Here is a 6,000-nt window from a genome sequence, read left to right as displayed (position 1 = left end):
GTTCCAGTCACTTAAGAGTAGTTTGCTCATTAAGAAATGCATGTGTAGGATGTGTGGGTGATGGGACGGATACCCTGTTCATCAGCCTGATGTCATTTGTCAGGCTTTAGACATATCAGCTTAAAATTAAGTTTAGCCACAAGAAAAGGAGGACTGCACTGAAGCAAGCCACCAAGCAAGGTCAAAGAGCTCTTCATGATGTAAAACCTGACAGAGGAAAATAATCCTCTCCTCACACACACCTACACGTGCTCAGTGATGCAGACAACTAGAGATGAAAGCAAAGACACCAGGAATTAGATATTGAAAACAGCTTTTCACATATTTGCACTCAAACAGCTTGATTTACAAATGTAGAAATCTTGCACATCCATAGATCTCAAAGGCATGGAAAAGGGAGGTTTATATTGTCATTCCTGTATATATTCACCCAAAACATCCAGACTGAGCCTACATAATGAAATCAAGCTCTCTGTTATCTTTTCTCATGGCAGAAACAAAGAGTGTAAAACTAGTAAAAATAAGGACAGTTGGAGAATACTGAATATTTAACCTCACAAAATATGTTAATGTGTGTTTCCTTGTTCAGTTTTATTTTCTTCTGTGGAAAACAGAGAATAATAAACTTCCAGTGCAATGATCTCTGACTGGCAACCTTTACATTGCCTACCCAGTAGGCAAAGGACTTTGAAGTTTCAGAGCCCTTTTACACTCTGTGTTTAACAAAACATTAACTCCTTATTTAGGAAGTAATAGTACCATAAGTTCATTCACGGTTAGCAAACTCACTTGAAATCTAGCTGGGGATACTGTCTTACCAAGACCTAGACAAACTCCTGTCTTGGGGTGACTTTATGATGTGTATCCCATATCGCTGCCCCATGCCCAGGAATTCATTTTGTGCCTTTCTATGCCTTTAAACTGAGCCCGAGAGAGAGAAGGAAAAACTGAGCAAAACTTTTTCAAAGCAGTTTGCAGCTTGTTCAAGGTCACACAGAGAGAGAGAGGTTTTTTTTTCAGCTGCGGCAGGGGAGTGGGAGAGAAGAGAAGCACCTGGCTTTTTTTTCTTTCCAGCCAGCTTTCGGCAGGTTTTTTTTCCTCAGCTCCTTTTCCTTCAGAGAGTTGAACTTTTGTTTTCCTGGGACTTCGCTTTTTCTTTTCTCTGCTGGACTGCTTCAACATCAGAATACATCGGGAGGAATTTCCACCGAGGCCTTGGCCCTGGAGGTAGGGCCACCACCCCGTCCCAGCTCCAAGGAGGGGGAGAGAGATCTATGGAAGGACTCTGAAATTTCCCCAGATTTCTCTCAGCAGATTGAGAGTTTTCATTATTTAGCATCATTATCCCTTTTCCTGTGTGTTTGTTAAATAAATAGTTTTTATCTCTTTCACTTTCCTTCTAGGAAAATTTCTTTTTCCCCGAACCTGGTGGGGGAGGGGTGGTTATAGCCTGCCTTCTCTCAGAGGATGTATTTCTAAATTTGACCAAACCGGCACAACTCCCGATTCAGCAACAGAAAGCTTCAGTCAGTCAAATAAATTGGTAAGACAAGAGCAATTTAGAAAGTTTCTTCCAGTGTTTCCAACATTTCAAATTCCTTGTTTAAGGACCTCATAGCTGATTGGTCCCAAAGCTGTAAAAGACCAATTCCTGAACAACTGGGTAATATTATGGATAATATTTGCAACCATTCATTTAAGAAAGTTTAATCTCTCACTACCTGAATTCAGATCTCTAACCATTGCAACTACAACACATTTCAAACTCTCTAAGATCAGTGGAAAAGATGTCTTGATGAGGACTTGAAAACCCCTGAAATAAAACCATAGACAATACAGATCATTCATTCACCTTACTGGCTGCCTTCATCTGATCTCAGTAAGGCTCCAAAGTGTGTAATGAGCTTGGTAGCAAAATAATTTTTTTAAGTGACTTGTATGACCTGATTATGAAACTGTCTGTTGGCAGTGTAGATGATAGCACAGGTTACAAGAGCCCTCAGGTTTGGATCAGCTCAGAGCCTTGAACTTTGACATGGCTGCAGATACCCTTCGAAACAAATGTGCTTCTGCCATGCTGCTCAAATTTGGGGCTCTCAGTAGGGACTTCATTTTTATTTGAGCAGCCTTCATATCCTAACAGAGATTTTATAGCCACTTTGTCATCTCTCTCTACTAGCATAATCATAAACAAGTCTTGATGAAAAAAGCTCTCCAATGTGAATATATCTGAAAGCAAAACATAACCTTAATTTTCAATGATGGTATTGCTTTTTTTCTCAAAATGTACCTTCATTTCCCTTTTTCATGTTGAACTCAGAACCACAAAGAAGCAGATCTAACCACACACATAACTTGCTGTTCATGCTGCAAATGACTGAGCAAGGCTGTGAAAACCAAGAGTATATGTGCCCTTGAGCTTTTATTTAGTTATTTATTTACTTTTAACACTTGAAAGTCAGATAAAAGGCCTTCTTTTCATCACAGAGGACTCTAACCTTCAGCAGACAGTGAGAATGTTCTATTTTGTGACTGGGCTGAACACAAGACAAACAGTTACATACAGCAGAAAAAAAAACCCCCACAGCTTCCCAGAACTGCTCTTTGTGGCCTTCGAATGAACTGTCACAGCCTTCGTGAGCAAGCATGGGAATTGTTAAGCACCCTTCTTAATCCACCCTTGCCCCACTTCTGCTTACCTCCCCTTCCCCAGGTGGATGTAGGGTGGCTGGCTGCAATAGGGTTGCAGAGCAGACACAGACTGAACTTACTTGGACTGAGAGAAGTGGTTCACATGGGCAAAAAAGGAGCCACTCTCTAGCCTGGCCAAGGGGAGGTTTGATGTAAGGCAGAGGTGGCCTGCAGCATGATTTACGGATACAGCCAGAGCCAAGGGTCTGCGTGTTCTCACTGTGGGGCTCTGTCTGAAACATTATGTTCTGATGAGGACAGGTAAGCAAGACTGACCTCCTATGTACTGTCATGAATCCAACCAAAGTGTGAATTGGAAGTGACCTGTTCACCCAAGCCAAATCTCAAGTTTTCCTACATGAAATCACTTACGGAGAAGAAAAAATGCACACACAAGTGGTTTGGACAGCGTTACCCATTCTACTAATCAAACTCTCATTCTGATTACAAAATCATCACAGATCAATTTGTTTGTCTAGTGTTTGTTAACTTGAAGAGCTCAGAGAACTTCTGACTACAAATGACGTTTGAAACTTCCCAACACTCTTGTCCAACAATTGCAGACTAGGAGCCACCCCACACACATGGTTTCTACCTATGTAACAATGCCTGCAGTGAGTCAAAGATCCAAGTAGGTCATGCCATGCTGAAAAGTTTCAGATAGAAAGTAAAGGATGTCTTGGGAAGAGCTATTAGAACAAAAGAAAAAAACATTAAAAAACAAAACAAAACACCATCAACAAAAAAAACCCAAAACAAGCAAAAAACCCTTTGAAAAACTAAAAAGGAAGCTTACCATGCAATAATTTCCCCAGCATATTCATCTAACTTTCCAAAGTTGATAGCCCAGGACTTCCCAAGAGGCTTGAGTCCTTACACTTAATAACCTTTTTGTGGATTCTGTGAATCCACAGCCTGCAGCAATGACTTCTATAACTGAAGCATGTATCATGTGAAAGAATATTTCCCTGTACAAGTTTCAAACTTCCTGCCAAATAATCAAGTAATTTTCATTTCTGTTTATTACTAAGTCATGGCTAATGAGAAATGGGTGCATTAGAACTTCGTAGTCCCAGTCACCCTGTTCTGCACTTGTGCAGATTCTACTGTGATCTTTGTAAGATGAAATACTCAAAACAAAAATATATTTTCTATGTATAGATGTTGCATTGTTAATTTCATAAAATTACAGTGATGAAATAATTTGGACAGCCAACACAGAACTGTAATAGTATATAATATATAATAGTATATAAAATATAATAACTGCAATCCAGCTGCTACAGTTTTGGTTGACAAGGTGCAACTCAAATTGCAGATGCGAAGCCCCCAGCGTCCTAAGCCAGAACTTCACTGTTTTGGCTACTCTGCCAGCACTGAACAAAAATCACTTCCTCATCCAATTTAATAACAAAACAAGAGATAGACAGGTGAATAAAGACGCATGAAAGGAAGGTGAAGAGCAGAAGATAAACTTGGCACCAAAATGTGTCCTCTGCTGAAATTAGTGTTTCGTGATTTTCAAAACTGGACTTGCTATCTAACTAGCATTTGAAATTAACAGTTGGTTTTAAGAAAACTAAAATTGGGTGACTCCAGGCTAAAACAAACAAGCCTAAAGTTGATGCAATATTAATAATCCAATCAGACATTTGTACCTGGGGGAGGAACAGAGCTCAAGGTCTTGCAAACTACAAACAAAGAGATGAGATAGTGCTGATAGTGCTAGAAAGATTATTTTTTTTCTTTTTAAATACTGCATTTGTTCAAATTCTTAAACACAAAGAACTGTATCATCACTTCCGAGCATACTTTTAACTTCCATCTGTGTTTCACACATCCCAGCACAACCTTCCCCCTTCTCTCTCTCATTTGTGGCTCAGCAGAATGCAGTAGTATTTCTTTCACATGCTGATAATTTCTGACTGATAGTTATTCCCTGAGTATGGAGAAAATGTTCTTTCACTTCTATTGTCCAAACACCCTCTTTCAATCAATGTAAATGTATCAATGCCAGCCAGAACTATAAACTTAGGAGAAACAACATACCTTGAACACATACCACAACATTGTCCCAAGGCAAACCTACCCTCTATTAATGACTTGCAGCCAAACATTGCAGGGTGCAATTCTTTAGTACAGGAAGGCTGTTGTTCTTCCCCTCCTGAACATTCCAGTCCTGGTTACCTGTCAGATCCAGTGAAGCACAAACCTGGAACCATAAGATACTCCTATGCCTCCACGTGGCTCAGTTCATGCTGCTGTTTACTCCATGGTACAGCTGTCTGGCAAGTGCAAAGGGCTGGTTTAGCACAAATGTTGATAAAAATCTGCTAATCTTGTCCTGTTCAGTATTATCTTTAATGGCTGGGGTGATGGAATAGGTTGTACACTTCTTAAACTGACAAATCAGAACAGCCTGGAAGGTCTAATAGCATGCTGGCAGATGGGAGCTAGAATTCAAAATTACCTTGATGCACTGAGATCAATAATATGCAGTTTCTGTGATGCAAAGAGCAGTACTTTTGAACTTCAGCTGTGATAACCAAACTAGCAAATAAGAAATTCTTTAGAGCAAATCTTATACTGGAATTTTTAAACAGAAACTTTATACATGGCATGGAATCCGTCCTTTCCATCCAGCATCAGAAATAATTCATCCATTATATTATGTCCTGGGCACCACTCTTCAAGACAGATGAAGACAATGTGGAAAGGGCTCAGAAGAGGATGGCAAGAACAATGAATGTTCGATGTAGAAAACATGGCCCTTAAGAAAGATGGAAAGAATTTCACTGTATAACTAAGAGAAGATTTTGGGGGAAAAGTGAGAAATATCTTCCTTTCAAAAGGAAGAGCTATAAGCAACTTCCAATATACCAGAGCATGGGAAAAGGAGTAACTGGTTTAAATTATGGCAAGGTAACTCAGACATAAGAAAACAATAAGTAAGGAAATATTAGTATCTGTAAGCACGAGAAAACAATGAGAGCTCATAATTTCTCCAGTTATAGCTGATTCCTCCTCAAGGTAGAGAGAGACTCAACCAGTCCTCAAACTCTCCTTGAGCACCTTCTGCTGCAGCCCCTTCTACCCTGCTGTCCCCCATTGCTGAATCCAGTGGCAGTACATGCTTGAAGGAAGGAGCAAGACAGATGCTTGCATATACCATTAGTTACCAGCCTTCCATGAAATGGCAATGACAACACATTATAACAATCCAGATGGTGATCACTCCATTGTTTTTTCCTCTCTTTTCCCTTTTTGCTACTATTTTTGTATGAATTGAGTAAAAGTATTTGTAGTCTG

The sequence above is a fragment of the Corvus kubaryi genome, unplaced genomic scaffold (assembly GCF_017639235.1).
Source record: "Corvus kubaryi isolate FWS band 111438036 unplaced genomic scaffold, C.kubaryi_AGA036_p1.0 71, whole genome shotgun sequence".
NCBI lineage: Eukaryota > Metazoa > Chordata > Aves > Passeriformes > Corvidae > Corvus > Corvus kubaryi.
This window is presented reverse-complemented; position numbering follows the sequence as displayed.